Source organism: Emydura macquarii, unplaced genomic scaffold (genome assembly GCF_026122565.2).
Source record: "Emydura macquarii macquarii isolate MOO-44397 ecotype Brisbane River unplaced genomic scaffold, CSIRO-AGI_Emac_v2 contig_450, whole genome shotgun sequence".
NCBI classification, from domain to species: Eukaryota; Metazoa; Chordata; order Testudines; family Chelidae; genus Emydura; species Emydura macquarii.
Genome location: NW_027130587.1, coordinates 9,710,012 through 9,730,698, shown reverse-complemented (window position 1 = coordinate 9,730,698; position 20,687 = coordinate 9,710,012). Strand labels below are relative to the sequence as shown.

Here is a 20,687-nt window from a genome sequence, read left to right as displayed (position 1 = left end):
GTAAAGAAAAATGAAACTATTTGGGGAGGGGGGGAGCGTGTCTTGACAAGTGTGGAAGATGCTCAATTAGGTCATTTCTCCAGCTTTTTTTCTAAACGGTCAAGATTGTTCTCATGTTATGCAGATTAGCGGTGACAGAAATAAACAGCCATGATTCTCTAGAGAGTGATATCTAGTGATTAGAACATTTTGCTCACTGTAATATTGGATATAATAAAATTGATAGCTTTTGTGCTTTATTACCAAGTCAAAAGTAAGAATCCTTTTGTTATCCCCATACCATCAACCACAAAGACAACATGCTGGTAGACTACTATATTAATTGGAGACTAGGGTTCATATCTCTTTTGATGCTAATAATTTTAGTTAATGTTAATTTTATATGTATCAAGAAGAAACATGATTATTCAGTGAATTGTAAAGGAAAGATGATTAGATTTCATTGATTCTTTAAAGCTATTGGAAATTCTGTAATACAGTTGGCATATTTGGTTATGATAATGGTTAGAAAACTATAATCAAACATGGAATTTTTTTTCCTTTCACCATCCACGTCCCAAAAATACTTTCTAAACCCTAGCGTGAAAAGCAACTCTGTAGTTCCAATTTTTCATTATTTTTGCCAATTAAAAAGTCTAGGGAGCAACACTTTTCCTTTCTGCTCACTGATCTGTGCTCGGAATAGCTTACTGGTTCTGCAAGCTTTTATGGTGCTCTCATCAAGGTGTTTCTGCAAGAAATCACATCTTGAAAAATCATATCATTATGCTTACTCACTTGTTTCCTTTTAACTACATTTTAGCAACTATCATCTCAAGCTTCCAGTGTTGGAAATTATTTTATACCATCTGCAAGCTGAGAGAATATCATTTTTGTGAATAGGGCCTTTTACAATATGGATTACAGATCCCAAAATATGGATTAGAAATCACAAGAATTCAGAGGATGCCGTGTTCTGGTTTTGCAAAGCAAGAACCAAAAGCAGAACTGGTTTGGATAAAACCTCTTGGTTTGTTTTTTTTCAACTATAGAATGAAGTTTTTCTTGTTGGCTGGAATGGATGTTACATGCTAACAGTACAATTTTCTTCCTGTCTAATCCTTAACGTGTGGAGCTGCTTATATAGTACTAAAGTAAAGTAGAGGTCCAAAAGTATTTCATTGTATCAAAATGTGCAAATTGCGGTTTATAATAGTGACAGTTGTCTTAGTACATTAAAGCAGGGAAGTGGGAAAGAAATGATCTCACTTGTAAGGGCTCCACTGGATTTAAAATGAGGGGTAACATGTTCCAGTAGAAGTTGCCTTCCCTTGCAGCATTGCTATCATAACACTCTGTATTTGTTCTTGAAGAGCTGCAGTTTAAACAATGTTGACATGCTACAGACATTCCCGGAAGAATTATCTTCTGATGGAGTTTGCTGTAGACAGAGACCTTGTCCAAGCTGGTTACATTTCATGGCAGCCCGAATGTCTCATGAGATGTTCCATCAGGGTTGGGGTAGTGGGTGAAGAGCATATTTCTTTGAAATTAGGGATGTTTTGTGTTGCTAAGAAGCACCATAGTGGAAAGCCACTTCTAGTTTCCCTGTATATATCAAATTAAGATATTACCATAAATCTAATGCCCTGCATAGGTTCTGTTAGATTAGTATTAGCACTTAGGGATCTATACTGCAATTGACTGCTCATGCCTATTCACAGCACATTGTAGAGCTGGAGCCCAGGTATGCACTATATGTACATACACTACTCCATTTAAGGCTTTCTGTTATATAGCTCTTCTGGTTTCCTAGGGCCAGATACTCTGATCACTTACAAACCTCATTGACGTTCTGTGGCATTACACAGCTATAAATCAGCACAGAATCTGCCCCCCAGGCTCTTAATCTATCATAACCTCCCTGTTCAGACCATGCACTGCAGTATATATATACGGCTTCAGTTGTATTTAATCCTTGAAGGCTGAGAGTTGGATTTTACTGATGGGATATGTGCTGCCACTGACTACTCGGGTACCAATTAGGCAGTTAGGTTCCATAACATCGAAGTGCTGGATCATCCTTTCCCATGGAAAATGCGAGGGGAGCACTAAAGAGTCAGAAAATGCTCTCCATGTGTTGTATCTGTAACTCGACGATTCTCCATTATTGTAGTATTTGAGCACCTCACAATCTTTAATGTATTTATCGTCACAACACCCTTGTGAGGAAGGCAAGCACTATTATCCCCATTTACACATGGGGAATTGAGGCACAGAGAGGCTAAGTGACTTGCCCAAGGTCACACAGGGAGTCTGACTTGAAGCTACACTATTCCACTCCTAGGCTCAAGCCCACTGGACCATCCTTCATCTCTGTTCTGCCACCCTCTTGTCAAAGGTCTCTATCCCCACAAAAGCTGTGTACAGCTCTTCTGCTGGTGTTAACTTGCATGAGAAGCACCATTGCATAAATGGATACTCCCTAATAGCAGGAAAGTGTTCGTCACTGAGATTTCTTCAGGCTAAATTCAAATGCAGGCTCCCAGTGCAGCAGGGGAGGTGCAGTTCCAACTCCTGAACAAAGTCTTTTGACGAACTATTCACAACTTGTCAGACAAAAATAGTTTAATCTTCAGAAGAGCGCATGTGGCATGGTTTTTAACCTGAGAATGACGTAAATGCCTAGGAGTTGAATAGGCCCATATTGCTTTGGAGCCCTTTTAAAAATATTCAGCAAAACTTTAGCTCACCAAGGAGGAGTTTCCCTGACTGGTGGTGGTCACTGATTTGTAAATATATATCTTTCAATACACACTTGGAATTCCCTGTTGTGGTGGTCACTTCAATGGGAAGTTTGCAAAGGGAGATTGGGTGTGGAGAGAAAAATGAACTAATGCTTCATTTTTTATTTACTGGAAAACAAAATAGTATTTAGGACTGAGTGCAGCTCCGGGCTCCATCTCAGCCTGAAATGCAGACATAGTTTGCACTGAAGTCAGTGGAATTACATCCATGCATGCAAAGGCAGAACTGGAGCTGGAATGTTTCACCTTGATCATGGCAACAATTAGTGGCATGATCAAGGTGCAATATTTTTAATTGCTTTAGGGAGCAATGCTTAAGGATTATAGAGATGAATGCAAACCATGAAAATTAGGAACGTTCAACAAACTAAGTGCAAAATCTTGTTCATTTGAGTAGTTCCATTAACTTCTAGAACTATTCAAGTGAATAAGACTAGGAGGATTTTGTCTTGCAATTATACCCGAGTTGCTTTAAGCACAATGCTGGTCTTTCAGTGCACATATCCAAAACCAAATCCTCTTACACAACTAGCTTTCAAGGGTACAACTTAATATAAATTGCCATCCATGGCTGTTCCTAAAATATGCTGAAGCAAAGACCCATGCAACCAGAATGGATTGCTATCCTAGATTAATATATCTGAAGAAGTTAGGCTAGATATTATATTTGGATTCAGCTATTTGATACTGTGAAGTTTGTCAGTTTTGCTGGACATTTTTTATCTGGGAGAGGTCCTTTGGTTCTTAACAATCAAAATAACATTTGATGCCTTCATGGAAATTGCTTATTTTAGGGTAGATTTAAAATAGATTGCCTTTCTACAATACATTCACTTTGACTGTGATTTACACCCTTTCTATGCTATAGCTCTGTTACGACAGTATTCATTCAGCTGACACAAGAAAAGAAAGTGATCAATCAGGGTTGCCAAACTCTATCCTTTCCCTTTTGACACAGATTTATAAAAGAGCCTTCTTGTGGGACAATTCCCATAAATCTCAATGCTCAGATTTGGGCCCACCCTCTTTTGAGAAGATTTTGATATCACCCTACTGTAAATGTCACTGAATAAGCTGCTAGGCAGGGAATGTCAATCTGTTTTTCATATCTATCAATTTGTAATAGAGCCTATTGTCCCAGCAATTGTGTGCCCTTGTACTAATTAAAAATACTCTATAATAAACTCCCACCCTTCAATACATTAAGAAAATAAAAAGGTCCATACTATGTCATCTAATGTCCATCTAGCCCAGTGTCCTGTCTTTTAACACTGGCGAGTTCCAGATGCTTCAGAGGGAATGAACAAAACAAGGCAATTGAGCAAATGATCCATCCTGTCACCCATTTCCAGCTTCTGGCAGTCAGAGGGTTAGGGACACCTAGGGCAGGGTTGCATCCCTGACCGTCTTGGCTAATAGCCATTGACAGACCTATCCTCCATGAACATATTTAATTTTTTTTAACCCGCTTATGCTTTTGGCCTTCACAACATCCCCTGGTAATGAGGTTCTCCCTTCCATATGGATCAGGCTTTGGAGGAAACCACGTAAATTGGTTGGATTACATTGACTGAAAGGTGTTAAATTCCGTGCACCAATTCCTCGGTTCATTGAATGTAAATGTTAATGACTGTAAGATTGGACTGGAATGTCTCTAACTTTGACTGTGGTTGATTATAAATCGGTTGCAGCCTGGAAATGTACAGACCTTAACGTTTTGTTGATCTTTTCTGATTTACCCCCCTTATCTTGCCAATCACAAAAGGATGTGCTGATTTAGGGCCTGATCCTGCAGCAGTCGAAATATTAACATTGAACACAATGAGAGGCATTGGGTATAAAATGCCCTAGCTCCAAAACAAATGATAGAACAATCGTGTTCCAGGACTGCAAGGAATTAAGTCTGTCTGGAGTTACTATGTGATATGTAGGAGATGAGCTCAGTTAACAGAGGGTCTTACAAAGTCATGAGTAAAGTCAGGAAAAAACAGTGTGATCAGAGTTGTGGGTTCCATCTTGTGCGTCCAACAGCACAAATTGGCCTTTGGGCAAACTCAAACTTCAGAGCTAACAAAGTGCAGCTGGATAAAGTGGTGTATTGAAAACTGTTAAAATGATAAGCTATCACTTGTGTTCCTCGTCCTGCTAGTGCAGGGTAGGGCAGGGTAGTGCAGGGTAGGGAAACATGCAATCTGGGGTATTCAGCAGTCCATCTGCAAAGAGCCAGCCTTCATAGAATCATAGAATCATAGAATATTAGAGTTGGAAGGGACCTCAGGAGGTCATCTAGTCCAACCCCCTGCTCAAAGCAGGACTAACCTCTGCTATATCATCCCAACCAGGGCTTGTCAAGCCGCAGCTTAAAAACCTCTAAGGATGGAGATTCCACCACCTCCCTAGGTAACCCATTCCAGTGCTTCACCACCCTCCTAGTAAAAAACTTTTTCCTAATGTCCAACCTAGACCTCCCTCCCTGCAACTTGAGACCGTTGCTCCTTGTTCTGTCATCTGCCACCACCGTGCCCCATCCTCCCTAGAACCCCCTTTCAGGTAGTTAAAGGCCGCTAATTCACTCTTCTCTTTTGCAGACTAAACAAGCCCAGTTCCCTCAGCCTCTCCTCATAAGTCCTGTGCTCCAGCCCCCTAATCATTTTTGTTGCCCTCCGCTGGACTCTCTCCAACTTGTCCACATCCTTTTTGTATTGGGGGGCCCAAAACTGGACACAATATTCTAAATGCGACCAATGCCGAATAGAGGGGAATAATCACTTCCCGTGACCTGCTAGCAATGCCCCTCCTAATGCAGCCCAATATGCCATTGGCCTTCTTGACAACCAGGGCACACTGCTGACTCATATCCAGCTTTTTATCCACCGTTACCCCCAGGTCCTTTTCTGCAGAGCTGCTGCCCAGGAGGTCCCCAGTCTATAGCTGTGCAGATTTCTTCCTAAGTGGAGGATGCACTTTTCTTTGTTGAACCTCATTAGATTAATCCTCCAGTTTGTTTAGGTCACTCTGTATCCTATCCCTACCTTGCAGGGTATCTACCACTCCCCCCAGCTTAGTGTCGTCCGCAAATTGCTGAGGGTAACCCCATCCTCCAGATCATTAATAAAGATGTTGAACAAAACAGGACCGAATGGGGAGAGGCTAGACATGGAGCCATTGATCACTACTGAGCCCTATGCTCTAGCCAGTTCACTATCCATTTTATAGTCCATTCATCCAACCCATACTTCTTTAACTTGCTGATAAGAATACTGTGAGAAACCGTATCAAAAGCTTTGCTAAAGTCAAGGTATATCACATCCACCGCCTTCCCCACATCCACAGAGCCAGTCACCTCATCATAGAAAGCAATCAGGTTGGTCAGGCATGACTTTCCCTTGGTGAATCCGTGTTGACTGTTCCTGATCACCTTCCTCTCTTCCAAGTGCCTTAAAATGGATTCCTTAAGGACCTGCTCCATGATCTTTCCAGGGATTGAGGTGAGGCTGACCGGTCTGTAGTTCCCCGGATCCTCTTTCCTCCCTTTTTTGAAGATGGGCACTATATTTGCTTTTTTCCAGTCCTCAGGGACCTCCCCCTGTTGCCACGAGCTTTCAAAGATAATAGCCAATGGCTCTGAAATCACCTCAGCCAACTCCCTCAGCACCCTGGGGTGCATTGCATCCGGCCCCATGGACTTGTGAATGTCCAATCCTTCTAAATAGTCTTGAACCTGTTCCTTCAGCACTGCGGGATGTTTGCCTCCTTCCCATTCTGTGCCACCCAGTACAGCAGTCTGGGAGCTGATCTTGTCTGTGAAGACAGAGGCAAAAAAGGCATTGAGTACCTCAGCCTTCTCCACATCCTCCGTCACTAGGTCGCCTCCCTCTTTCTTTAAGGGGCCTACACTTTCCCGAATCTTCCTCTTGTTGGCAACATGCCTGTAGAAACCCTTTTTGTTCCCCTTCACGTCCCTTGCTAGCTGCAACTCCAATTGCGCTTTGGCCTTCCTCATTTCATTCCTGCACGTTCGAGCAGTGTTTATATAATCCTCCCTAGTCATCTGACCAAGCTTCCACTTCTTGTAAGCTTCTTTTTTGCGTTTAAGTTCACCAAGGACATCTTTGTTAAGCCAAGCTGGACGCCTACCATATTTGCTATTCTTTCTGCACATCGGGATGGTTTGCTCTTGTGCCCTCAATAAGGTCTCCTTAAAATACAGCCAGCTCTCTTGGGTTCCTTTCCCCCTCATATTAGCCTCCCAGGGAATCCTGCCCATCAGTTCCCTGAGGGAATCAAAGTCCGCTTTTCTGAAGTCCATGGTCCGTATCCTGCTGTTCCCCTTTCACTGCTGCCTAGTGATTTGCTATCACTTCAGCAAGGTATGGGGAGTTATGCCTCTCTGTTTTAGAGACCAGCCTGCCGTGGGGGTCTCTGGTTTTTGGGTTCCTGTGTGGTGTCATGCTGGATTCTAAGAGATAAAATAGCGTCACATTGCAGACTTCCAGAAAGAGTATTTAATGGTTTTAGTTAACTTTTCTGATTGTGAATAACAGATATTTTCTTCCCATCACCTTGGGAAGATGTTCATCTTGTTACCCGCGTTCTAGAATCCCTATTTTACTCTTGCTGGTAGGGGAAGCACATGGGATCTCCCCCTCCCTCCCCATATTTTATGCATGACTTCTAAGCTTTCTATGGGTTCATTTTACATTCACAAGGTTTCTTAAGGTAAGGGCGTGAAAGGTTCTTAAAATCAAACAATGCTTGGTATAACAAAATAGGAAACTAAAGTATACAGAATGGTTTGAGTTGCTTCATGTTTAAATTCAAATATGGTCAAACAGCTATAAAACAAACTTGTAATGACATTAGCTTTGTTGTTGTTGTGTTGTGCCTGAACTGGTTTGAGCCACTGGCTGAAGTACCATTTGGAATCATTCAAACAAGCCAAAGTGGATTCTTGTTTGGTAACCTTTTTTAGGGTCAGCTTGTGAGTCAAGAACATCCAGACTATCTGAATTCAGCTTATATATATATATATATATATATATATACACGAGTTTCTAAAGGATCCAGAGCTCTTCTGCAAAAATTTGCTATCACCAGGTCTAAAATTACATCCAGCCTTCCTCTAAACCTGGTTTGACTTTCTTCACCTGCACTCTGCTAAAAGATTCTCAAGATGCTATGACAGGCGCTTGTTCCAGCAAGTGCACATTTCAAAAGCAATATCTGTAGTGCACACTGAAATGTGACACCTTTTTCAGTGGCTGACATTGATATTCTAAAATGCAGTGAGATTGTTATTTATTATTACATTTATCACATTTATTATCACAGTTTTGTGTCATCCTGGCTGGTTGTATGCACAGCAGAAATATAGTCAGAAAAAGACTTGCTTTACAAGTAGACATTGTTCTGTTTCATGCCTGAACTCAGGGGGAAATTAATTTTCCTCTCAGGGCAGGTACTTGTGTGATAATTTTTAACTTGTAATTGCTCTAGCACAAATGACTACAAGGTTGTCTCCATAATAACAGCTTTGGCTCAAGTTTTAACCCCGGATGCTGAGTCAGGGATGCCATGCCTGGAAATGCTAGAGCTAAAGCATTGCTACATCACTGGTTTTCTGTTGGATGTCGTGTCCTCCTTTAGGAAAATAATATGATGCTATTCTACAGCAATCATGCAAAACATTGGCAAAGGTGGCCATTTAAGTACCTAAGACATAGTATCTGCACACCTCACAATTTCTAATGTAATTGCCCTGACAACACCTCTGGGAGGTAGGGAATTACTATTCTCTCCATTTCACAGATAGGAACTGAAGCACAGAGATACTAAGTGAGTTGCCAAGATTTCATAGGAGGTCTATGGCAAAGCAGGGAATTGATGCCGCGTTGTCCAAGTGCCAGAATAGCCCCAGAAGATAATCCAGCAGCACTACTGTAAGATGCACTGGTTTGGGCCACTGCCGTAGTACTTTTAGAAATGGAATATTGCAATATTTTTTTTTAAAGCGCTTAACAGGAGGTGACAGCTGTGACACATTGTGAGGGCTAGAGCTGAGTCAGTTGTGTGGCAAGTGGAACGGTGCTAAAGTAGGGTTTTTTTCTTTAGAGATTTGTGCTCCACCAAATCAACCTGGAGGTTAGCATGAGACCCACCAGCTTCCCTTTCCACTGGCCAGGCAAGCTTTCATCTGGCTTGCCTTGCTCCTTCAGGCTGAGTTTATGTGATTGCTACAGCGGGATTTGAGAGAGAGGCTGCTGTGGGGTGCTTTGATCTACCCCTGTTCTGCAGCAGTAGATCCCAGTGAACTAGCGGGAATAGCAGTCTGCTTAGAAGAAGGTGGTCTAGTGTGTAAAATGTTTCTGTGAATGTCTAGCTAGAAACACACAAGTAGGAAATTGGTAGTTTGTAGGGGATGGGGGAAGGAAAGATGTGTTTTATTTGGAACATACATATTAATCACTGGGGTTGTGATGGATCTTTGATGCTCAAAGGGGAAAGATCTGTTTTATTTTAGAACTCTTTGTTAAGGCTTTTATTTTGAAGAAGGCTGGAGACCCAACAGGGACCTGTAGATGCAGAGAAGCAAACATAGAGACCATAGACATGGTTATATTTAGTCCTGTGGTTTTAAAATATTTCACTTAGAAGAAGTTGTTGACATCAGGCTGGGAATAATTTGAAGTGACGGCAAGGATAGTGTGTAGTGGGTTTCAGGGTTCCTGAGTCCTATTCATGACTGGTTCAAGCTATGCTAACTTGCTGTGTGGCCATGGGGAAGTTGCTCAGTGTCTGTTGTTCAAAGATGGTGAGCATCCATTGGCTTCAGTCAGAATCGGGAGCGCTCAGCACTTTTGAAAATCAGACCCTCAATTTTTATCCACGAGTCTCCGAGCTATAAAATGAGCATGCTTTTCTATCATAGTGGGTTGATGTGAGAGTTGATGCGTGCAGTTGTTTGCACTTTAATAATGATATTGTCAGTCCCAAGTGTTCAAAAATCATGAGACTTAAAAATGTTTACAGAAGGGGTGTTGTCTTTATTCACCATTCTGGCTTTTTAACCTTTAGGATGTGCTTTTGTTTTTTAAGCTTCTATGAGGACTAGAAACTTACTTAAAAAAAAAAAGAAAAGCTGAAATTCTCATGTATTCACAAGAGTCCATGAGCTGGGGATTTAAGAAATGTTGCAAGATCCATGATAAAATCATAAGTCAGCAACACTGCTTTCATCGTAAGTTCTCTTTTTTTGGCAGGGAATATTTCTAGAGAGAACCTTGATACAGACAGACCTACTTTAGTAATATACAGTGGCAGGGACAGAAACTTCCATATTTCATATCAGCTAATTAGCCATATTCAAACAAATGTATGTAGCAAGAATCTTAGGGCTTGTCTAAACAAACATTTAATTCATGGCAACATTTAATTCATGCGCTAGCCTGCCATGGACTAAGAGCTGACACACACTAAAAGTTCCCTCCTGCACTTTGATCTATTCCACTTTCCAGGTCAAAGTGAACCAGGGAACTTTTAATGTGTGTCAGCAGGGTCCACACGGATGCTTAATGCGTGGCAGGCTAATGCAGGTTAGATTTACACCCCACTTTGCTGCGAACTAAATGTTCATGTAGACAAACCTTTAAATTTTGGGGATTAGGGGTCAAAACAAGAGTGATTTAAAAAAAGCTTCTAAAAATTATAAAATTATACTTAGATCCTTGTTCCAACTTGCTTCTCTGGTTAGATACAAATGGAGAGGCATATGTTTGAGAACTGGTACATCTCATTACAGGGGCAGTTGTTAATTACAGTTTCAGGATGATTATCTGACAGATGGATTACCTATATCACATTTATACCTTAACTATGGAGTAATCTTATTTTTTTCTTCTCTCAGGCCTGGTTCAATAAAAGCTCCATCTGCCATGTGTGCAGTGCAAGCCCTGCATTTTAGAGCAGAAGGGGATTCTGTTGCAGGAATGCCAGATGGAGTATTATAAAATCTGGCCCTAAGCTTTTTCCATTTTGCCACCTGTAACGATATGCTGAAATATGATACTACGCTTGCTGGGGGGGGGGGGGGCGGTGCTGCTGAAATTCCTATTGCTGCAGCTGCTCTGAGTGACTGCCCTGAAAACTGCAAGCTAAACAGTATGCCTTCAGTCACAGCCCTCAGCATGGCATGTTGCCTCACCACCCCGTGAGGCAGCATGATCCAGTGGGTCAGGGACTGAATTGGGAGTCAGGAGACTTGGGTTCTAGTCCTGGCTCTGCCATTGAATGGCTTTGAGACCTTGGGCAAGTCATTTCACCTCTCTGTGTCTGTCTCCCCTTTGTCATGTTTATTTAAGTGATACAGCCAATACTATGTGTATTAACAGTGTCTCTCTGTTGGGGTCTCTAGGCACTACTATAATACAAATATATAATAATACCTCTCTGCTTTCTTGTTACGCCGGTGAGATAGTTTTGTTACTAGCTTATGTCAGCAGTAAATTATGGCACCCTCCGGGCCAGCTCAGCTACACTGTTTGGATACGTCGTTGGGGCAGAACAAAGGGTAAATCCATTTCCACAGTCCAGCCACCCAGTCCAGCATGCCTGCTTATTCCCAAGGTCTGTGTAGCCTTTGCAGGCATGTAATGTGAATTCTCAGTCCCACTTCTGCTGAGTGGCTGTGTAGGACAAGTCACAAACTAGCCTTACATGCCTTTAACTATCAGTCCTTCACAAATCATTTCATCATTTGTGGAGGTAGATGTCAGGAGGTGGAAGTCTTATGTTTTAACCTGTGCTTCTCTTTCTCCCTCTTCATTATTGCCAAGACCCTTCTCACCACAAGCTCCCCATCAGTATCATAAACTTCCCTCTGTTGCCTTTTGTGTTGGTATATCTGAAGCCAATCGTCACACAGATTTAGTCTCCGCTTGGTGTTCTTTAAGCACATGATATGAAAACTTTTACCTTCCAATCCAAGGACTGTCATGGCTTACCCATATCACAGTTGATGAGTACAAATGGATTCAGTACTGACTGATAACCATTTAAACGTGTCCACTGTCTGTAGAAGACAAATTCTATTTTGGTGGCTGTTCAGAATATTATTAATTGGGGTCAAATCCTGACTCAAGAAATCCCAGTGAGATCACTGGGGCTACTTCCATGAATACGACTGACTCCTTTATCTCCTTTGCTTCTACATATTTTCTTGAGAACATAATTAGATGGACTGATGCCATAGAGGAAAAGAATTCACATAGTGCTTATATGTAATGTATTTGTAGGTATCACATTTATAGAGCAGTTTTACAAACTCCTGTACAAATTATAGAGAGACATTCCTTCTCTTGCCTCTGAAATGTGGCCATCTCAAGGGCAGAATGTGGCAGCTGTTTAACTGCATAGTAGCATTATATAATTGCTTATGACAGGAAGCAAAGAGAACTGCCTTATCCAGTTGAAATGGAGGTAGGCAGAAGATAACTACTTACTGATTAGGCTTCCTTCCTGCTGGATAGCCAGCCAACAATGCCTCCTGCAGCACCAGGGAGATCCAGATTTTCCATAAAACCACTGACCGAGATCAAACTTGCTTCGGGACTTCTTGCATGAGTATGATTAAACTGGATTGGCCTCTTATCCTGGGAAATCTGATATATGAACCTATTGTATTCGCCCTGCCTCCATATATAGCTCCAGTAAAGGTCGATATGTCTGGTTATATGTTAGCATTAAGTGTTGTTTGTTAGTTATAAAATGTTTGCTATGGGCCCCAACCTGCATAGACTTACACACATGCTTGACTTCATTGACTTCAATGTGTCTACTCACATGAATCAAGTTTAAACATGCATTTTTCGGGATGAGGCCCATGATGACATTGCTCCTCTGAGAGAAAACGACCAGTTGATGGGAAAGGCAGGAAATTTTGCAGTGCCTTAATTAGTTACTGTCCCCCCTCTCCCCCAATGCTTTTTGTGATCTATTTCTCTATCTCCCTCTTCTAATGGATTTGCCATACGTGTTTTTTATCTCCATTTCTATGCATGCTGATAATAGTGTAATCCTCACCTCTGGGGCAGCCATCTGGGAGTTGAAACTACCATCGCCATGCTAAATTTAATCCTTTTTGCCAAGGGGCTCAGATTGGATCAGCTGTTTAAATCATCTTAGCACTAAATACATGTTATTTAGAAAACAGAGAGAAAGCGTCAGATGTGAATAATTAGTCACTAAATGCTCCATTCCCATTCAGTGGATTACCCCAGGAAATGAGTAGACGCTTGTCAAATTTATTGGCACTTACATAGTCCCCTGTGTGGTTGTCTTATTGCCAGTGACATGGAATTTCTCCTTTTCAATCAGTTTGCTCATGGGAAGCTAAATGAAACTAAGGTATTGTCTACATGGTGGCGTTGCTTCAGTTTCAACCATCCGTGGCCCGTTATTAGTGTAGCAGCTGTAGTGCAAAACCCCTTGTGTAGAAAGACAAAGCTACTATGGGCACCAGTGCTTGAAACCAGGCCAAGTTATGCTGGTGCAAATCTGGCTTTCAGCATTTTACCCTGTCTTCACCAAGGGTTTGCTATGGTGCAGCTATGCTCTAGCTGAAATTTGTGTATATCTCCAGAGCAGACAAGGACAGAACTTTTGCAGGGGGAAATTTTTGTACATTACTCTCATTACATGGAGAATATGGAACTCGGCTTTGAAATATTTTTCAGGGAAGCAGTCTTGTTCCACTCAGTAGTTCTGAGTACAGCCTGGCAATAAAGTTCATTACCCTGCACAGTACACTGATATAGGAGGAAATGATACATTTAGGTGTCACATTTATCAGATCTACATTATCCTACAGCAATCTTGTGTAGCTTGCAGAGGCGCTGCACTGACTCACTTCCACATCCCAGTCAGCACCTGGCAGCTTCATTTGTTACTCTGCGTTATCTTGTGCCTTGACCAAAATCTACTGGCTTCAAAGGTGATGGAGAACTTTCAATGGAGGATAATGACCAAAAAAAAGTCTCTACCGAAGTTAACTTGAAATAATGTGTGTTGTTCCTTTACAGTGTAGTTTCAGTGTATGGTCTCACTCAGCTCCTGTAGCAGTTTTCAAACTGTATCGTGCAAATTCTTGCCTTTACTTGTTTAAACACTGGATATAATTTCCAAGTCTAATTTCTAAGCCTTTCCTCTAATTTCTAAGGGTGGCTTGTTATATTGATTCTGTTGCGTTTGGGACCTCTAGATACTAGTACAATACAAAAAATAACAGCCAGAGCACAGATTTGCAAGCAGAATTTGGCCATGTCTCAGCGATTTGGAGTAGGTTAAGCATTCAGAATACTGTGTGCTTAACTTTCCATTCACTAACATTTTGCCATTCTATGAAAAGTCTGGCTCCTGAAAAGCACCATGGTTTACATTGTATTTGTACAGTGCCTAGCACAATGGTGTCCTGGTCCATAACACTACTGCAATACAAATAAATAAGTTAGCAAAGCACTGATGGTCTTATGCTGTTGTACATGGCTGGTTTAATCATTATGAATTGCAGTTAAAGAGTGCTGGAGTCTGAAAAAAATTATGCTCTTGAACACCCTCCATTGTGTAACTGTTAGTTTCACGATTTATTGGGAGGGTCGGCTTATTTAGCAGGGGATCAGCTGAATAGAAAGAAAAATGAAGGCAGAAGAGACATTGAAGGGAAGCGGTGAGGAAGACGGCATAGAGGGAAAGAGGTAGAAGGGGCAGGTGTGGAGTGAAGCTGAGATGAAGAGTCTGGGAGGGGGTTGGAGCAAACAGACAATCAGCACAGGGCAGAGATAATCCAATCAGAACTGTAGAAAATTCTCTGGAAATTGGAAGGTCCCTGCTTCGGCTGCTTCTGTTCCTACCAGTTGGAGTTTCTGGCTGGTCCCTCTTTGCAGTTTTCCCTCTGGTACCACGTGGTTGGGGGAGGGAGGTAAAGATGCTCCATCTGGGTTTTAGCTTCCCCAGCATAACTTCATTCGCTCTTCAGCAGGGCAGCAATAAGTATTTGTCAGGTATATGTAATGTGGTCTCTTAACTGTGATTAGGCCATGAGAACTAGGAATAAATATTGTCCTAAGTATTTTTAGTGCATAATGATTCCTTAATATGGTAGCACCAAGGTGGGTAAGGTAGTATCTTGTATTGGACTAATTTCTGTTGGTGAGAGAGACAAATGTTTGAGTTTACATAGAGCTCTTCTTTGAGGCACTTTAAAGACCTGAATCCCTCATACAGAAACTCTGCAAAGCATCCTAGTCTACTTGTAGGTTATCAGGTTTTCTACCTTTATGGCCCTTGGTTTTCATGGCTAGCATGGAAACAGGATGTTTGTTCTTGAGAGATGATTTGGTCCTGCTGTTCGTTTCCCACCTGATGTCAGAAGAATGTTCCTGTTCCCATGAGGACTGCTATTGGCTTAGGTTTGTTAGAGATGAGCCTGATCTGCAATATCCAGTAAGGCTAAACTGATATTTCTCACCTTGCAGAGATTATTTTTTATCTTCCCTATATTCTTTATCTGTGTCTTATTTTTTATAGGTGGGCAAGGAAAATTATAATCCTGAGGGTAGATTATTTGGTTAGCTATATAACATGATTGTGCCTTAAAAGGGCATCTGTAATACTACTTGCCCTCAGCTTTTAATTTGTGCTGTAGCTTCATTTGGGCCTGATCTTATGAGATTCCTTCTTGTAGGGGTGCTGAGCGTCCCCAACTCCCTTTCAAGTCTTTGAGTGTTGAGGGCACTTGGCTTGTTGCAGAGGTTTCTCAGCACTTTGTAGGGTCAGATCCTTTGGTACTTTATTAAATATTGTCTAATATAATTAAATGCTCTGATCTAGTAAGGAGCTTTGCCTGGGCAAAGGGGTCCACATACACAGAGCTCCCTGAAGGACAGGGGCCTTAATTCTTTAACCCCTCCACCACCAACAAAATACTCCATTCAACTCTCCACCCTGCCCATGTCTGTGTCAGTGAGCATGTGGCCAGCGAAGAATCCCATTGATCTCAGTGTTCTCTCATGGAAGGTAGGAAGAATAATGACATCTTCTAGAAAAGCCTTCTGCAGTCTAGAAAATGGGTTGTGGGATTAACATTCCTTCAGGATAACTAGTTTAAAAGACTGGATCTCTTATATGAGTCCTCTCTAATCTTCTACAACATGCTAAAATGACAGACTATAGGTGTCTTTTCTGTTATCAGTTTCAGTTTCCGAATTTTTTCAAAATTAAGAAATAGATACTACCATCCTTAGCTGTAAAATATGGAAAAACTGCAGGGACCTTATTTGATTGAAACACTTATGTTTAGTATGGGTGAAGATGATATAGAGAATTCCATGTTTGTTTCATTCCTCAAATCATGTTTATGATTAGCAAGATTCAAATCAAGAAACTGATTTAATGGCAATATTTACAAATTGACTGATTGCTTCAAATAAATCACACCATAATATACATTTCATCAGTAGCTTGCGTAATTCTTCCCATTGACAGATGCATTCTCAAGTTACATTTTATCATTATGGGGCAAAGCTGCCTTTATGAACATTGTTTGCTTATTTTTATTTTAAATTGTGGCTTGAAAGCCTTAAAGTAGCTAAAGAGAAACTTTGCATTGCAGTTCTCATTATATGCAAATGTCAGGTGAAGTTTGTGGTCCTCCTTTTATTTCCTGGAATGGATTCTATTTCCATTGACTTGCACCAGAAAGAGAGCTTTGGGAAGAGAACGTGAATTTTAGTCCACCTCTTATAGGCAGAGGATATGTAGAAAACTCAATTTCCGTAATGTAGAAGCCAATCGTATTGTGATTACATGTGGCATAATTTGAGTTTGTTCAGTTCATTGTTACTCTGTCTTCTTACTGAGCAACGAGAAGGTCAAATTGAATAGACTATTCTATGAAACGCAACTCTGAGTTAGATTAAGGTGAACAGTGCTTAGTATTGGCTGTTGCACGCAAAAAAAAAAAAAGTTTTAAAAGATTTTAAAAGTTACACAATGTTGTTTATCTATTTCCTGTGCTTTGGGGGAGAGGGGGATTCCTGTAAATCAGACCCCCCCCCCCCCCGCACTTTTTAGATGCAATACATTCCCCTATATAAAGAGGTTTAGCTTTAACTTACAATTTCTTTTTGCCATTTTGGGCCAAATGACTGGCCTCAAATCCTGCTTTCCCATTTTCATAAAAAGGGGCATTTTGCCTGAGTGTAGGCAAAATGAGAGAGAGGGATGCTGAGATAGCCAGTAGACCAGCTGTTAGGGCACTCCCTTGGAAGTTGGAGACCTGGATTCAACTTCCTGCTCAGAGCTGATTCGGAATGGATCTGGGCGGTGTCTGCTTTAATACTATGTATCTGTCTTCTCTGCTTATGGTGCTGGGTGCCCAAACTACCCCTCTTCTCTTTTCCCTAATGCAGCCTGCACAATGGGCACACTGGCACAGGCAGATGGCAAGCGGGCAGGGAGGCTGCAGGTTGTGTTGCTGAAGGAACAGAAATTACTTATACTGTTTCCCCTACGGGGTACCTACCATGCAGAGGAGACAGTGCTCTGAGAATCCTCTGTATTTTACAGAACGGACAAATGGCATGTGGATCCTTGGTCCAGTTTTTATTTTAATGGTTAACATTCAACTTTCCTGCTGTAAACTATTGTATGTGGAGGCTACATCTGAATTCTCAGCTGGGTCACTGTCAAACCTTATGTAGAAATGATAGCCGTTTTCAAAAGCACACTTGTTATTTGCGTGTGTTGGGCTGATTTACATTATAATAGACAGAGCTGTCATTTCCAGTGCCACATACTGACAATATGTTTCCTTGCACTGGGGCTGGTGCAGTCTTCTTCGAGTGATTGCTCATGTCCATTCCACTATAGGTGTGTGCACGCCTCCATGCACGGCTACCGGAACTTTTATCCCCTTAGCAGATCCCGTAAGGCCGGCTCTGGTGCCCTCTGGAGCCCCACGCACATGCCGCGGTATATGAGGCACTGCCGGCCCTACGCCCCCTCAGTCCCTTCTTTCCGCCAACTCCGGTGGCGGGGACCGGAGGGTGGGCTGTGGAATGGACGTGAGCAACACATCTCGAAGAACATCAATTACTGGTAAGTAACCTTGTTTTTTGCATGCACAATACTTGCAAAGTGGCTAATAAATAAAAATCTGCTTCAGAATCATCATGTTGGAGTGCATATTTCAACCCGGTGCTAGAGACCATGGGGGAATTCTAATGTGATTCAGTCTCGCATAATAGGCTGCAGTGTGAATGATGCAATATATCGTCCACATATAGATTAATTCTGCGAAAAATAAATATCAGTGGAGTTTCCACACAGAAGACTAGGTAAGAAATCCAAGAGGATTGCTGTGGATCAGAAAATTACTATGTTAATAAAATATTGTTTTTTGGTAGCAGGTTTATGGGATTATAATTAAAACTGCTCTTATACAGTATTTAGTCTGGTTTAGGTAGACCTGAAATAGCCTCATCCCTTGTACACCTCCCATTTCAGCTGCTAAATTCTGCTTGGAACAAAACATTTAATCTCTTTAAGCAAATAAGCTACCCGAGATACTAAATGCCTTCGAGAAACAGTAGTGAGAAAATACAGCCATATAAAACCAAATTAATTTCCAGCTGGAAAACTGCACTGAGGAAATAAAATTTAAAAAACAAAACAAAACAAAAACAAACAACAAAAACCCGCTCCTGTAGTTTTCTGTTTCCAGCTAACTTTACTTTTCTAAATAAGATTCTGGAGTCCCCAAAAGCCCTCCCTGCTTTGGGCGTGTTCCAGCATAATGTTAGAACATTGAGCCGAGGATGAGGTAAGTTGATGACAGAATTCCACTACTAGCCTGCATAGTAGGTAATAGAACAGTACACTGTCTGCACACCATAAATTGATAACGCAGTGCGGTCAAAGGTGGTGAGGTAGGTAATTACAGCAACTGTTACTGTGGTAGCCTTCTTTGATGGGTAAATCAGCTAGAGCATATGCACTCATATCACTGTAGTGTCCTGTGTACTGTCACTGCTCTGTAAGAATTTGTAATTTCCTTTTTTTGTTTTCTAGATAGACTCTGCTTGTCTCTCGGGAGACCCACAGATTACACCTCCCAAGGGCTATTCCCCCCAGTTTTCTCACCCTTAGAGACTCAGTGGTGCCTACTCTCACCAGCAGAGAGCTGGAGCCATCTTTAAATAGCAGTGTAGATGGTGAGACACTGCTTAAGTGAGTAAAGACACACCTGAACCTTTAGGATATTTACCCTACACAACTCTCTGTGCCCAAGCCATGCTTCCTCCATCTACGCTGCTATTTTTAGCCCTGTAATATCTGCTGCCTCCCCATGGCTGGAGCCTTTCCCTGCTGCCTCCCCACTGCCAGAGCCTTTCACTGATGGGTGTAGCTGCACACTGTAGTGTGGACGAAGTTTGTTTTTCATTGCAGTGTGTAATTACACATACCTGTACATGGCTGCCAGGGGTTTGCAGTGTAGACATATATTTAGAATTAGGCCCTCAGTCTCTGCCCTATCCAAAAAATATGGACAGGAAATGAACTTTTTAAATTGTTGGTAGGTCCCACCCAAACATTTGATTCTATACAGCCAATTTAATTTCCTAAATTAGTGAATTTATGAACAGCCTGACCTATAGCCCACTGAAGACAATGGGAGTCATTCCATTAATGCCAGTGGGCTTTAAATCAGACCCTACAACATGAATCTCCAGAATTTAGCTCTTGATCTCTTTGAATGCACTCGCCTTTTGAAAAGGCTCACACACTGGTCTGTGCTCTGGCCTGCAGCTATGCCATGCACAGCCACCACCCCATTGCCACGCAGGTAATGCCTGCCAGTAACATGAATGCTCTATGCATGTGAGCAAGTAGAAGCATTGCTGTGTGAGGAGGATACACAAACATGGGGACCGCACTGGCTCCTTGCAACTCACTCCAGGACGCCAATTTACTGTTCTGGTTGCAGAGGCCTGGCAGAATATGGAAATAAAACCCTTTGTTTGCACCAGAACATCTGAAATGCTTATGGAATAGACTATAATTATTTTACACAATATAACTGAGACCAATCAAACTAAGGACAAAATTATTTCCTCTGATTCACACTGTGGGTCCTTTTTGCATAGTTCCAAATGGAAAGATAGGTGAGGGTTGAGGCACGTTGATGGGATGAGAAACCTGCACTGCTCTGTCTAATATATCAATAAGTAGAGGACTTCAGTCTCCAGAGCTGCCTATCTGGCTTCTTTCACCAGCACTAAATGCAATGAGAAATACTGTGTTAATTCTCCAAAGGGATGAAATATAATCTGACAGTAGGATGTTACATTCTGACTGACAGCTAGACTGTAAATCTCTGAGGCAGGGAGTGTTGTCTTTATTTTTCTGTACAGCACCTTGCACCATGGAGCCTGTGACTGGGTTTCCTGCTGCCATAATACAAATAACAAAGGTAGGCACTGGTAATTTAAGAAAAAGAAGTCACATAAAAGCAGCACATGCCTCATGAATTGCCCTTTCTTTCACGCCTGACTTTTAGAATGGGTTTCACTCCCACGCAACATGGCTTATGGAAGAAAGAGTAACATTTAAAAGCAGATGGAAGCACATAAAGGCCACGCACAGCTTCAGGCTCACAAAAGTAGCATTTTCATCCTAGAAAGCAATGAAAAATGTCTTTGGCTATAATCCCAGTTTATATTATGGCAGAAAGTGCCCCAAAAGTGGCAGTAACCTCTCTATTTGGTCACATAGCGTATGGTGTGAAGATATCAAGCTAAAATCAATAGTTATTTACTATCTGTTAGGCTCCATACATCACCCAAAGGA

The 20,687-nt window shown here is 41.7% G+C and overlaps 2 protein-coding genes across 2 annotated transcripts in view; both read left to right on the top strand.

Moving 5' to 3' along the window:
* The window catches only part of CALN1 (calneuron 1), a 269,840-nt gene that overhangs the window by 17,472 nt on the left and 231,681 nt on the right, over window positions 1-20,687 (top strand). The window lies entirely within an intron of this gene.
* The window catches only part of LOC137146567 (S-adenosyl-L-methionine-dependent tRNA 4-demethylwyosine synthase TYW1-like), a 196,118-nt gene that overhangs the window by 123,245 nt on the left and 52,186 nt on the right, over window positions 1-20,687 (top strand). The window lies entirely within an intron of this gene.